A 16,268-nucleotide genomic window follows, 5' to 3' on the forward strand; every position below is an offset into this window, starting at 1 on the left:
GTGCTTTTGAACTGATTTGCATCAGATATTAGTCTTGCTGCTGTGTTTTGTGCTGTTTCCAGTTTCTTTAGTACTCGTTCCTTGCATCTGGCATAAACTCCGTTGCAGTAGTCTGCATGGGCCATGTATATAGATTGAACTAATGTGCAGAAAACGTCTCTTGGGAAGTAGATTTTATGCATTACAGTTTCCATATGGTATGGAACATTTTCTTCGTAGTGTTTGAGATTTGTTTGTTGAAAGACAGATTGCAGTCAATGGTGACTCCTAGGATTTTTAGATTGTCGGATATTGGGAGGGATGTGCCCATGGCGTTGATGTTTGGGAAGTGTTCAGTGTTGTGCGATGATGTGAGTATCAGGCATTGTGATTTTTTTCCATGTTCAGTTTAAGCTTCAACAATGAGGCCCGGGATTCCATGGTGCTTATGCTATCAGCAATTTTGTTCGTGATTTCATGGATGTTCTTATTGAAAGGGATGTAGATTGAAACGTTGTCTGTGTATATAAGGGGGTTGAGGTCTTGTTTGGATAGTGATCAAGGGGTGCCATCATCAAGTTGAATAGCTTTGGTGAGAGCAGCAAGTCATCTATGCGGATGATGTGCAGCTACTCATATCCACTGAACCTGACTTACCCAGAGCCCTGAATACACTGACTACCTGTCTAACATCAATTCTAGAATGGGCTAACAACAACAATCTTTGCCTGAACTCAAGTAAAACCAAGCTTCTATGGGTCCCTAACAAGTGGACACATACCTGACATCAAAAATCTCTTTTGGAAAATATGAATTTCCCAAAATCACAAGTCAGGAACCTTGGAATACAGTTCGATTAAACACTTATTCTGATCCCCCCCAAATCCAAGCAACCTTCAAGAGCAGCTTCTTTTGCTTGTGACAGTCTCCATATATTGAGAAGACAATCCTTCTACTACTACTTAACATTTCTAGAGCGCTACTAGGGTTACGCAGCGCTGTACAATTTAACAAAGAGAGACAGTCCCTGCTCAAAGAGCTTACAATCTAATAGACAAAGTTGTGCATGCCATGATAACATCGAGGCTGGATTACTGTAATGCAATCTATACTGGTCTGACTACAAAGGATCTGCACCAGCTCCAGCTGATTCAGAATTTTGCAGCAAGACTAATAGAAGGTTGTATGCAACGTGACCACATCACACCATTTTTGCAAAAACATCACTGGCTACCAGTACAATACAGGGCCAAATTTAAAACTCTATGTTTAACCTTCAAGGCCCTTAAAGGAAATAGCTCAGAGTACTTGAAGAGCATGATCTCCCTCTAAACACCTCTAAGGTCACTAAGGTCCTCCCAAGGAGTATCCCTAACCATACCCTCGCCAAAGGACATCATACAATGTGATACCAGCAAGTGAGCCTTCTCCATAGTAGCTTCCACACTCTGGAATGCATTCCCCTGAAAGACTACACTTAATACAAGACTATCTCTACTTCCAGGAAGCAGGTGAAAGCTTGGATCTTCAGACCTTTAATGGAAGAAGTAACTAACTTGCTAGTCACACACATACGCACATACACCCCCCCCCCCCCACACACACACACAGAATTACACCAGCTACATATACTATAACAGAACATGTTTATCCACTCCTACCCTAGCTAAGATAATGTTCAAGCAGGTTTCTGACCTCATTTGCAACTTTCTTTAAATTAGTCCCTTATTTCCTTACTCCTGTTACTCTGTCTTATCTATCTATATATTCCGACTTTGCTTACATCCTATGCTGTCTATTAAAATGTTTTATTGTGTATTGTGTTGATATTTGTAATGTAGCATACTATACCATATTTTGTATTGTTGTTTGAATATTTTTTACTACTGTAATTTTCTATATCTTATGTTCTAGTTGTTCTTGCTGTACACCGCCTTAAGTGAATTCCTTCAAAAATGTGGTGAATAAATCATAATAAATAAATAAATAGATCTATGACCAAATGTGTATAACTGTGCATGCACTTTAAAGTTTTCTTTTATTTTTGGCAAACACATATAGAAAACATGGAAATTTGCAAAAATATGTTTAAAATGTAGACCTACTCAGCTTTATCAACTCTATTGTGTATTAAAGTAAGCAAAATCTCTTATGGTAAGGTATCTTGCTAATTCAGTAGTTTTTCTTACATGTTTACCGAATTCACAGTGACTGCAACAAATGACAACAGTAATTAGAATAATTTTAATATATAAAGGTTTTAATTATGCTTAAACTAACAATAAATAGTAAATGTCTTTTGATTTCTCCAAGCCAACGTAAATGCAATAAAATATGTTTTAATTAGTTTGAAAAAATTGTGTTATTTCCTTTCAAAAACTGGATAATGTGGTACCTACAGTATCTCAAATGCATTTTTAAATCAGATTAATTCTATCTTTGAATACTACACAACTAGCTACAGATATTAGCAAGTGTTAATACCATTATCGCACATTATTCTTAACTAGGTCCCATTGCAAAAATGGAATCTGTGTTAAAATAGCACATTAATAGTATTAATGTATACTAATGCTGTAACACATGATAAGAATTCTAGCTCAATTTTTTTTTAAAGGTTACTGATTTTCAGTTCAGGCTCAAGGCCCTTATATGGCAGCTTGAATTCCTAGTGGTTGTACCCTGAGACTACCACTAGGGGTCAGCAGCACAACTTTGAAGAAGGCAGCCAATGGTGCAAAAGTATCAGGGAACTTGAGGGTGATCAACAATTTGGGGTTCTGGGAAGGATGTCAGGATGATGCAGGTGTGAGTAATGATGGAAAGGTTGGGGCTTTGGTCATCAGGCCTACTGTTTCACCAGGGATTTGAATAAGGGGATTCTGGGGAAAATCAGATTTTCTGCAAGCAGTTTGCATGTGTCTATGTCTGTGTGGGGAACTGATGGGGGATATGCAGAGGTGATTCCAAAGCATCCTCTATGTAAAGCTGGTCTTTGCCTGAGGCAACTCATACCAACTGAAAGAGAAGGGTAGGAGGGCATGTAGCATGCTGTGAGAGAGGGGTGTGCAGCAGGTAGTCCCAAAGAAGCAGTTTCTATATCCTGACTCTACCCATCTTTACTTATCTGTGCCTGCCTGATTAGATGAACATTAAAGAAAGTTAAACTGGGCTGGTGACATCAAAGGCTGGGGGATTATGGCACCCTTCATCACCAGTGCCCTGAGCCAGTGTCTCACTTGGCTCATAGGTTAAGCCAGCTCCACTGATTTTTGATCAAAATATGATGAAACAGAACAAAATGCCTATTATATAGCCAACTGGGTAGCCCTTATACTAAAGTGTAGTAAAATATAGGCTAAATGTGTGGTAACACAGGATTCTACCATGTGCTAAGCCCAGATTTACCACAGTATCTTTTTATGGCTTTTTCCTTTTTGTCATTTGCAGGTCATTTGCCAACGTTGCTTGATTTGAAACAATTTAAGGTGAAGTTGAAAACTAATTTATTTCAGTAAACTTTTGATATAACAATGCTCTAATTTCAGAAAGTCTTGCCATGGTAATTTAGAGTAGACATATGGCTTGCAGGATGCTGATATGTATTGTGGAACTTGTCCTATCTGTTGTTAATTTGTTTTATGTTAATGGTTTTAATTATTATGTATGTTATATTGTGCTCCGTCTAGAATTTCCAAGATAGTGCGGAATATAAATGTAGAAATAGATAAACTTTCCCTTTAGCATGTAGAATATGTGGAAAGTTACCATGGGAACACACCACCTTCTGTTTATGAGGTGCTAAATGCTCCCTCATTAATCCTGTGTTATCTAGTTAGCACACACTGATCCTAATGGGCTAGCTGAGTAATGTGAAAATACCTACTCTTTATCCATGACATGCCCCCTCCTAAAAATATATTTTTTAAAATTAGGTAACACATGGGTTTACATGCAAACGCATTTCTCTGATCACCTGTTTGTATGTGCTAACTGCGCATTAAGAGGCCAATATTCAGCCCATGGGAGGCAGGCCGGCTAAGTGTCACCATTGGTGCTGAGCCCAGATATTTAATACTGGACCATTTCTGGTGACCAGCATTGAGTATCCATTTTTAACACTTTTTTGGTCAGCTTAAACTTAACTGGCTAAGTTAATATTCAGCGCTGGCCAGTTAGGTTTATAGCAGCCAAAGATAAGACTGCTATTTATGCAGTCCAATTTGGCCACTAAACTTAGCCAGTGAAGTGCTAGCTGGTTATATCACGTGATATAGCCACTAAGGGCCAGATTCTATATGTGGTGCCTAGAAAAGCCGCACAGAAAACATTTCTGCCTAAGCACATTCTATAAGCAGCGCCTAGATTTAGGCATGGTATATAGAATGTTTAGGTGACATCCTTGTGCCTAAAACTACATGGCTCCATGTACACTAATGAAAATGTGATGTAAATCCTGGCATGTAGATTTAGGCGCACAGGGCCATACTTTATAACAACGCATGTACATTTTGGAATGCCCACAAAATGCCCATTTCCTCAGTCATAACAACACCCCCTTTTTGCCTGCATGCATTAAATTTTAGGCACAATATGTTACAGAATATGCTTAGGGAGTTGTGCATGTAAATTCTAATTATTGTCTATTAGTGCTCATTATTGCTTGTCAAGTGCTGATAACAACACTGATTGGTTTTACGTGCATTGTTACAGGATACGCTTGGATTCCAGCGCAGAATGCCAGGCACACTATAAATAATTCAGGGGTAAGCGCTAATATTCAGCAGAGATAACCAGCTATCTTGCACTGAATATTAGAGCTTAACCGGCCAAGTGCTATTTAACCAGCCAGGAGCTGCTCCTGGCTGATTAAATACCTTTGAATATCGGGGGGGGGGGGGGGGGGGGGGGGGGGGAGAAAAGGCTTAACACCCTTTAGTAAAAGGGCCCCTTAATTACTAAAGTTGCCAAATACATTTTAATGCTTGTTTTATGACACATTAGCTCCTCCTACCCTCAGGATGCAACCTCCCTGGACCCTAAGCCCTCCCAGAAAACATTCTACCATTCTGCAGTTTCCTAATCACATCACTCTTCTTAAAAGTAGACCCTCCCCTGACACCAGACTCTGCCCCCACTCAACTAGGGCCAGCCCAAGGAAAGATGTTGACTGAGGCTGAGCTTGCTGCCCCCCCCCCCCTCGTGCATTTTACCTGGTTACAGTGACTTTCCAAACCCGGCAGCGATTCGCATACACTGCCCTGCCACTGCTGGCACCTGCCTCTTCCCTTTACTGTGGCTGAAGAAGAGCAAAACAGGAAGTTACTTCAGGCGGCAGCAGTAAAAGGAAGAGGCAGGTGCCGGCGGAGGCAGGGCAATGTATGGGAATCGCTGCCACTGCCAGACTTGGCAAGTCACCATGACCAGGTAAAATGCTGCTAAGCTGCACCTCCAAAGATGCCGCTTTTAAGAGTGCTGCCTGAGGCCCCCGCTTCAGGTGGCCTAATGGTCGGGCCACCCCTGCACTCAACCATTCTAATATCTATTTGTGTATCATCCTCCCTCATTCTGGCTAAACGTATATACAATGTTTCACAATGTGTGTGCACTTTTAGCTGTTGAAAGAATTGCCTGTGGCACTTTCTTTTTGATATGAAAAACATCAGGTCAATATTTCAAAGACTTGTGCAGCTAATGTTTGGAGATAGCAAGATAAATACTGCTGTAGGAAAATGTCACCTGCTTATTAGACACATTTTTTCCCCAGGAAAATTAATGATAGTGCATAATTTAAATGGATAGAAAGGCAGTGCTGAAGGTGACTAAAATTGTTTGAATAATTCAGTTTGGTTAAATAGCTGTGATAAAGTTATGTGAATAACCAAGACAGGCCCCATACCCCATTCTTTGTATCTTCCCAAGATTGAAAAAAAATGGAGTTAGTGAATAGTGCCAGATTCCTCTCCCATCCTGCTCACAAGAAAAATCTAGTGGGTGAGAAGAGAGAAATTGTTCTTTCTGCCCCCAAGATTAAATTATAGCAGATAAGCAGTGCCACAAGTAACCTACACTCCTGTCCACCAATGAAAAGGAGCAAGCTAACCCAATCTCCCTATCTTGTATCTAAAAATGTGTTGTACAAAATCCTCACCACTCTCCCCACCTCCAGCAACCGCACTCAAGTGTGTCTACAAAAGAATGTGGGAAGAGGTCCAAATCTTACTTTACTCCATCTTGGCTGACCACTAAGCACCAGCAAATTGACAAGGATCTGGGGTGAACTGACTGCTAATGTGCTCAGGGCAAAGATAGTAACAAAGAGGGGCATTTTCGATTTGACGGCTATTTCCAACTTTGGATGTTTTGCTATAAATGTCCAAAATTCAAGTGGGGGATATAGCCATTTTCAACACAGAAAAACGTTTATCTTTTTTTTTTTATGGCTATATGCTATACGTTTTTGTGCTCTGTGCATTTATCTTTTTGGTCCATTTAAGACAGCAATGTTCAAGTGACAAACGCACAAAATGAAGCCATTGGGATGTAGGAGGAACCAGCATTTTAGTAGACTGGCCACACAGACATCCCAGGAGAGCAATGCGGCACTCTAGGGGCACTGCAGTGGACTTCAAATAAATATTCCAAGATACACATCTCACCACTGCTCCCTTATCTTGTTTGCTGAGCCCCCCCCCCCAAAAAAAAACCCCACTACCCTCAACTGTACAATAGACCTTATGGGTGAAGGGGGCACCTATATGTGGGTACAGTGAGTTTCTAGTGAGTTTTGGAGGGAAGTATGGGCCTGAGTCCACCTGTCTGCAGTGGACTGCACCCACCACTAGACTACTCCAGGGATCTGTATGCTGCTCTAATGAACCTTAGTATAACATCTGAGATTGGCATAAAGGCTAGTAAGTAATGTTTTTAATCACAATTTTGGGGGTGGTAGGGGCTTAGTGACCAATGGGGGAGTAAGCCTTAGCTTGCCCTTACATGGGTCTTTCCTGTAAGCTAAGGTCATTTTTACCGTTGGGATAAAATGAACAAATTTCCTTCTTTTTTTTTTTTGTATTAATGGTCTTGTGCTAATTTTGCCATTAGCATGTGGCCATTAAAACAGATTAGTGTATGGGCCCTTACTACTACCCACACGCTAATCAGTTAGCTTATGGTAATGTAGCTGTGCTAATACACCCACTATCCACCCCAGACATGCCCCCACCGCAAAAATAATTCATTTTATTTCTTAGAATGAGGGTAGCACGTGCATATCTTGAAATTACTGCAGGATGCCTCAGTGTGCCATGCTCCATGCCATTTTTGCCGCAGCTTTGTAAAAGGGTCTCCGAGTGACTAGGGTTGCTAAGTGGGGGGAAAAGGTGCAGTTATACTTTCTGCCCTATGCATCCTCCGCAATCATTTCCCAGTTTACAAATCCTCAAGGTTGTTGGTTCCAAAATCCAGGCTTCTCTATCCATTCTACATAGTGATCAATATCAAAATCCCCAATATTGGTTTCTAACATGATTGCTAACTTCTAGTTGCCACTGTAAGGGATCACCTGCAGCTTCCTGACTCTTATACATGCACAAGCCTGACTCACTGTTTGTTTTTCTTGGTGCCCAGCATGTCAGTCAACCTGTCACAGACAAGCTGTAAAGGAAGGCAGACAGAAAAGGCACGGGAAACACTGCATCAGGTTGGTGAAAGTAATCCCCATTGTGCTTTCATAGGCTTCAAGACCATAGTAGAGTTTGAAATATGTGATGACTCCCTGCAACCATCTAGCATCTGTTGAAATCTCCTTTGAAATGCAGCTCTCTTGTTGTGTTTGTAAATAAAGTGATACACATCTCATTTAAATCATTTGTAGGCAAGATGTTCACAATGGAAAATCCCAGGTCATACTTTTATTTTCCTTGTTTTATTTTTATACTGTGATTTTATGAATGTACTTCTCTTTAGAAAAATATATAAGCACCAATTCATAATATAAGGATGGGAAAACAGAAAGGTTGCTTCATTTTGTCTATGTGAGCCATCTGAACCTTCATTTTTGTAATCAATATTAACTACATTGTCTATAGAGCAGTTATCCTGCTACAGCAAATGCAAAGAGATAACATCTTTCACCAAGTGGTGCTGGTGAATCATCTGTGGCTTCAGAAGCAAGTTGTACAAATGATCAGGGACCTGATGGAAATGTGGGTCGTTAGTGCAGTATATCACACATAAGGCACTGATGATCAGATTCAGAGGGCAAGGTCTTTCTCCCTTGGACGGTTCCTGGCAAACTGAAATCCAATAATCTCTTTCTCTGTCTGTTTCATCCTATATATTTCAAGTTCTTTGGCTGAGAGAGGGCTATTGGATGTTTCTTTGAGAGAAGTTATAATTAACTATTCCATATTATCTCTCTGCTTTTTTCATTAACCTTCAGTTCAGAAACGACCTAAAGACCTAGCTCATCAGGAAATTCTATGAGTTAAATATGCACTAATCATTATTAGCAACCAATTATTCGTGCTGATTGACTCATTAAGCATTTTTAATTTTTGCACATAAATTTAGGGGCCCTTTTACTAAACCACGTAAGTGTCTACGCAAGCCCAACCTGTGTCAAAATGGAGTTACCGCATCGCCCTTGCGGTAATTTCATTTTTGGGGCGGCTCTGCTATGCACACCCAAAAACTAATTTTTATTTTCTGGCATGCGTCAGCTACGTGTGCCAAGTGGTATTTGGCGCACATAGGTCATTACCGCCTGGTTACTGCATGAGACTTTACCACTAGGTCAATGACTGGCAGTAAGGTCTCAGACCCAAAATGGACACGTGGCAAATTTCATTTTTCCATATGTCCATTTTTGGCGAAAATGTTTAAAAAGGCATATTTTGTAGGTGCCCTGAAAAATGGTTCTGCGTGTGCCCAAAACACGCGTCTACACTACCGCAGGCCATTTTTCAGTGCACCTTAGTAAAAGGACTCTTTAGTTGCAATTTATAGAATCCAGGGGATAATGTTCACCTATATTAATGGCAGTGCACCCTCACAATGATTTCTCTGCCACTGTATCGCTCCCTAGTCCACATCAACATACAATTCAAGGTTAGGCATATGGGGTAATTCAATAGCAGTTCAACTATATGGCACCTATGTGACGTGTATTCTATAAAGAAAAGTAGGTGTCTACTTTCTTTTATAGAATACCACTGAAACAGGTGAAATAATGGCCTAGAATCTAGACATGGGCACTCATGTAAGTGCTGGCTGCTAAATGCCAGACATATGGGTATAACGTATGGTATTTTATAAGTTAGGTACTTAAGTGTAAGACCCACCCATGCTCCATCCAACCTCTGGAACAACCACAGAAGAACAATAGTCCATAATAGCTCAAATAGAAAAAAACACAGTGGTGATTACAACCCATCCATATGTAACACAACTTATTGTAAGCCACACTGAGCCTGCAAAAATGTGGGATACAAATGCAATAAAATAAATAATAAATAAATAATCAATACTATGTAAGATATGCATGTACTTACAGAACAGCAGTTATGCAGAATTTTGTTGTTTATGCATGTATAAGCATGTATGTTAGGGCCCACTATAAAGAATTACTTATTTATTTTACAGTACTCAATTTACCAGCACATCACACATGGTGCCACAAGGCAGTAAACAAGAAAATATCAATAGGAAAAAAAGAAAGAAAATTATTTTTTAAAAATGCTTTCAAAGAAGGGGGAGTAAGTAGAAAGATAATATCACAATATAATATACTGAAATATAAAATCAATTGGTAGATAGAAAAGAAATTATAGAGAAAGATCTAGAAGGTTTTAAAAATCACTCACAGAATGTAGGATTTTGTTAACTATTAAAACACACTAAGGAGTCCTTTTGCTAAGGTGTGCTAATAGATTTAGTGCATGCTAAATCTATTAGTGCATCTTAATAAAAAGATCCCTAAGCATGTGAAGCATGTTGAAACCCATGTTAAGTACCCAACACACAACTAGAGTTGCTAACATTCTGTATCGTGATATTTATTTATTTATTTATTTATTTATTTATGCATTCTTATATCCCGCTGTTATCCAAAAACAAGTGGCTTACAAGTTACAGGCGCTACCATTATTAGCATGCATTAGTTTACTACAGGAACCATATTATGCATTATGGTCTAGATCATAATTGCTCATATTAATTACCTTAGCATGTGCTAAGACAGTAACACACATTAGTAACTAGCTAGCAGTTTAGTAAATAGGTGCCAAAAGTGTCAACTGCACATCATTTTCAACACAGTATTTTGCCCCATAAAGTTAAAATATAGTCCTGAAATTTGGTTAGCTTGCTTTTCAATATACCATCTACTTCAATTTTTATACCAGAAAAGTGCCTCTTATTTTCAGTAAAAAAAAACAAAAAAGGAAAAAAAAATATGCTGTCAAAAAGTTAACATTCATCTATGGACTTAAATATGCTCATAATTTTCTCTCAGTTGGGGGATAAGTTCATAACTGAATTTAGTGTGTCAGTTATGAACTTATCCCCCATTTTATACAGTCATTTAGGCACTTAAAAAAATTTGCCCTAGTATATACAGTCATAAAAGATAAACATTGACTTAGCAGTAAGGTCTCATGCGTTAACTGGGCGGTAAGGGTCAACACATGTCAAATGCCTTTTACCGCCTGGTAGTGCCATGCACCAAAAATGAAATTACTGCCCAGCATACGTGGTAGCCAGGCAGTAACTTGGAACTGGCGCACGTTGGGTACGCGTAGGCCCTAACATGGCTTAGTAAAGGAACCCATAGGTGCTTATGTTGTTATTAGAAAATATGTACAATATATGTACCTATCTGTCTTCCCTTCCCAGCATCTCTTTTGCAAAATTACCTTCATTATGGCCCCTTTTACAGATGTGTATTAGGCACTTAATGTGTGGTTGATGCACAAGCAAGGTCCCTCACAAACATGTTTTGCAGAATTTTCCCTGCTTATGCATACTTAACTTTGAGTCACTGAAGGGCCCTTTTTCAAAGCGGCAGAAGGACTACTGCGCATATAGCCCACCCCAAATCAACACTACCACCCAGTTAGCATGTCCAGCCGACGGTAATGTGGAAGTTGGCATGCGCTATTTCCCAAATAGAGAGGGTACAACAGCATACACAACAAGCATACAGAAAAAAGCAACACTGGGCCTTTAAGACTGGGGCACTTGAAATTCTTTATTGATGACCCGACACAGGCCGTGTTTTGGCGTTAGTCAACGCCTGCCTCAGGGGTCAAAGAAAAGCTCGATAATATACACGTGGTGTGACTTCAATGCCCCAAGTGTTAATAGAGGATATTCGCTAATGGCCACATGGGCGGAAGCGAGGCTCAACAACAAAGCCTTTTCTGTCGCATCAATTGGTGCTAGTAGGTCAATGGCTGGTGGTAAGGGACCAGGCAGTAAATAGCTGCATGCTACATTTAATTCTAGCACACGGCCATGTATTGCTTCCATTTTAAAAAGTTTTTTCCCCAGCCATTGTAAAAAAATAGCCCTGCATGTGCCAAAAACACATGCCCACACTACCGCAGGCCACTTTTTACCATGGCTTAGTAAAAGGACCCCTGAATTTTAAAGAATTTTTCTATCTGGGGGTGTGGCATAGGTGGAAAGCAGGCATGGAAGCATAAGTCAGCCAGTGCATTAAAATTATCGTGTGCTAACTGGCTATTGCAGGTTTAATACAGGAGCACTTGCTGCCTTCTAAATGTAATATCTATGATTTTAGTATGAGAAAGCAAACATTTACACACATTCCTATAAGACCTAAAAATATTTACCTCCTTGAAATTTACTTTTAGGGTTATGTATTAGTTAATGCATCTTAAATAAATGAGTGCATAAAATTGATTTAACATATTAACCTATGAATTATTTTTTTATTACATTTGTACCCCGTGCTTTCCCACTCATAGCAGGTTCAATGTGGCTTACATATTATATACAGGTACTTATTTGTACCTAGGGCAATGGAGGGTTAAGTGACTTGCCCAGAGTCACAGGGAGCTGTCTGTGCCTACAGTGGGAATGGAACCCAGTTCCCCAGGATCAAAGTCCACCATGCTAACCACTAGGCCACTCCTCCACACATACAACCAATTTGAACACATTAAAACGTACTAACACCTATCAACAATATTTTATTAAAGGGAATGTGTGAAATGAACTGAAAAAGTAATGAAAATCATGGGAAAGCTGTTATTTTCTGAAAACTGAGCATGTTTTCACCTGCATACATCCTAGTTACTTTTTTGCTACAATTAAAATTATTCTTCTCTAGCCAACAAGAAAGTAGTCTTACTGAATTAAAACTTTGAAGATCATAAAACACTTTTATTGAATCTGAATGTGACGACCTAAATCTTTAATAAGATTTAGATTCAAAAATGCTTACATGCATATTAAATGCAGCTCTGAGTTTGATGCTGATATTACTTTAGGAATGCACAAACACAAAATATTTTTCTCTGAAGCTAGCAGGACTCATGATAGGAATCCAGAATAACAGAAGGTCATCATGAGATATTAATCCAGGCCTTTTTCTTTGATTTCTATTCAATGCATTCTGCATGCAAATAAGGACTGAACTTCATTGAGATATCAAACTGATAACCAGAACTGTAATACATACCATAGCATATGCATTAATTTAATTTTATGTTCTACAAAAGTACAATCACTATATATATATATATATATATATATATATATATATATATATATATATATATATATACATATATAGATAGATAGATAGATAGATAGATCTATCTATCTATCTATATATACTAGTAAAAAAGGTCCGTTTCTGACACAAATGAAACGGGTGCTAGCAAGGTTTTCCTCGGAGTGTGTATGTCATAGAGAGAATGAGAGAGAGACAGAGACAGTGTGTGTGTGTGTGTGTTTGTGTGAGAGAGCGTGTGTGAGAGACAGAGTGCCTGTGTGTGTGAGACTGTGTGTGACAGAGAGAGAGAGTGTGATAGACAGGGAGTGTGTCAGAGAGAGTGTATGTGAGAGACAGTGAGTGAGTGTGAGCCCCCACCCCCCTCTCGCAGGGCCCCCTCCCCACCCCCACCTCTCTGGTGTCAGGACCCCCTCTCCACCTCCCTCTCCTCTGGCCCGCCTCCAGCCATCAAACTCCAGGGAACCTTCTCTCCCCCTGCCCCCCCCCTGCAGCTACCCATGTCCAGTGACCTTCCCCTCCCCCCATGTCCAGCGACCCAACCCTTCCCCCCCCCCGGCACATCAAACCCCCTTGCCACCCGCAGCTGCCAGTGGTAACGCTGTCTGGCCGCTGCTGCATCCCCTGTTGAGCAGCAGCGGCCTCTACAAAAAGAAAAGAAGTAATAAATGGTTTTTAAACTGCAGTATGATCACAATCCACCTACATCAGGGCTCTAGGAAGATGCCAGCACATGCATTCTACCAAGCGTACAAAAGTACAAGCCTAAGACAAGGATTGGGTTAGTAATTTTCTCTCATGGGCATTACTCATACTGTATGTAACTCAATATTTTATGCTTTCCAAGAAATGGAACATTATAATGAATTATGTGAAACATACAGACGTTGTCCATCTATCTGTTGGCATAATAAGTTTTCAACTCAAGGAACAGAACTTCAAAATTTGGCATGCAGAAAGTGTGAATATCTCAGATTTATAGAATTAGAAATATCAGTTCAATATTTTTTGTGATGCTGACTTCCAATAAGAAATACCTATTCCTCTCAATGAGAAACTGATGCTGTGAACTGTTGGAATGTTGACCACTGCACCTTGACAACACAGACAAAAACAAGGTGAAAACTCAAGCGTGGAGAATGGGGCCAGAAGACACCAACATTGCTATCATCCTCATACTTCCAAAACCCCATACACCCACTTACTTAAACATATCCTTCACTGCCTGTGATATACACACACCATGCATACCTTCCCATTAAAACATTTACTTTTTACATAGAAGAACAATGCCCAAGCCCTGTCAGGTGAAGAGCTCAGTGGCCTGAACCTCTTCTGTTATGAAGAAGTTGGCAGCATTCTTTCCAGCTGGCAATGCCAGCAGTCCTCACTCATGCTCAGTTCATGCACACGGGTTTGGGCTCCCGAGCTATTCAGCTGGCAGGGCTTTGGCATCCCCATCAGCCATTCAGGATACTACAGTTTGGGAGGGGTAGGGAGATAAGCCCAAAATGGGGAGGCCTAGACCCCAAGGTGTTCCATCCATGGCTATGTCACTGCGTAAAAGTCACCAGTATTCTTTTCTTTTTCTTCTCCCCTTTTTGGCTGCTAATAGATAACAGTTTAGCTGCCTGCTTCAAGCCTATTGATAGTTACTTTTACATTATACCCCTGATATAGTCCTCTGATAACATGGCCATGTCAGGTTTTAAAATGTGGATTTAGTTTGATGTCTGATATTGTTTGTTCCTGTTCATGATATTGTTAGTAAAATTGTATCTACTGTGTTACCTCATATGGTTAACTCTATCTTCTATAACATTGTGCTGAAGGTTTGCTATGGTGTATATGTAGGTTTTCTGTTTGTGTTTTGCATCACTGTCCTGAATAAAGAGGGGTTTCCCCCCCCCCCATTCTTAAAGCTACCTCAGTTGTTTGCTTACCCTGTTTCCCCGAAAATAAGACAGTGTCTTATATTAATTTTTGCTCCCAAAGATGCGCTAGGTCATATTTTCAGGGGATGTCTTATTTTTCCATGAAGAAGAATTCACATTTATTGTTGAACAAAAAAAACCGAACATTTATTATATACTGTACAGTAGTTGTCATCACAAACCAGCATAACCAGACAAACTGTGAATCCTATCAAGAATTTCTTGTTACTACCATTATTTCCATGTACAACAATCTATAGTACATTTACCGATCCCGATATTTATGAAAACAAAGCAAGATTTATTCAGTGACAGTCATGTCATCATCTTCTGGAACATCATCATAACAATCCAAACCCTGAATTTCCTGGTGAACTTCTTGTGACTCCATTTCTTTCAGAATCATTGGCCCAAATCTCTCATGTCTAGCAATAGCACTGTCCTTAAATGAGTACTTCTTGTCAAGGTAGCCTGCTCGTAGTGCATTTGCAATGCAACTGTCAGTGATTTTTCTCCCATGAATTCTTCACCCAAGTCACAACCTCTTGCAGTTTAGGCTTCACAAAGTTCCCACGCTGATTTCTCTCCATTCTATTTTCAATGTAGTCATTCATTTCCATGCGTAAATTGTCCTTGAATGGCTTGTTTATTGCAATATCAAGAGTCTGGAGATAGGCCGTCATTCCTGCGGGAATCATTATTTGATCTATTTTTCTTTCGTGAAGAAATTTCTTCATGTCTTTAGCGCGGTGTGTGGTGGCTGAATCCCAGACTAGCAGACCTCTTTGGCTCCCTCGCATAACAAGCGGCAGCATTAAATCGACCCACTTCCTTATAACTGCTTGTGTGGCCCAGGCTTTTTCAGTTTCAAGAATAAAAATGCCTGAAACACGTTGAATCTTATCCTTCTTGCCCTTAGAAATTATTAAAGGTGGGACTTTAGTGCCATCCAGACGAATTGCCAAAATACAAGTAACACGTGCACTTTCGTAAGCAGTGGAGGGAATGTACACTGAGGAGGCACCCCGCTGTTCATATGTTGTTTGAGATGCTTGGCCCATAAACACTGCAGTTTCATCCTTAGCAATCATGTTGGAAAGATTGTATTTAGAGAAGTCAGTGTCATCAATAAAGGACTTGAATGCAAATGCACGTTTAATAATTTCAGCATCTTCCAGCCTAAACAGTGTTGTGGATCTTCTTAAAGACAGTTCACTTCGCTGAAGGAAACTATCCATCCAGTGTTGTGATGCTTTGAATTCTTCAGGGGCTATTTCGAACTGTGGTGCCAATGCAAGGGCAAATTCTTGAATGTGAGCCCTATTCACAACCAAATCCTTTGCTCTCCTGTCAACAACCCATTCACAGATCAGGTCTTCCAGCTCGGAAAATAATGGTTGCCAACCTGATCCATACTTGCGCTTTTTAGCATTTCCGTTGTCCACTTGTTGACTGAGGTTACCGTAATCTGCTCGCCATTTTCAGACCAATCGGATACTCAACATCTTCTCTTTGCAGAAAGCAGTAAGATTTTTACCCTGAGAGTCTTCCACGATTCCTTTCTTGTACTCGACGGAATAGCTCTTTCTTTT

General features: G+C 40.0%; 1 protein-coding gene across 2 annotated transcripts in view; it reads right to left on the reverse strand.

The window, feature by feature from the left end:
- The window catches only part of KHDRBS2 (KH RNA binding domain containing, signal transduction associated 2), an 852,627-nt gene that overhangs the window by 654,520 nt on the left and 181,839 nt on the right, over positions 1-16,268 (reverse strand). The gene's annotated exons all lie outside the window — the stretch shown is intronic.

The sequence above is a fragment of the Microcaecilia unicolor genome, chromosome 3 (genome assembly GCF_901765095.1).
Source record: "Microcaecilia unicolor chromosome 3, aMicUni1.1, whole genome shotgun sequence".
NCBI lineage: Eukaryota > Metazoa > Chordata > Amphibia > Gymnophiona > Siphonopidae > Microcaecilia > Microcaecilia unicolor.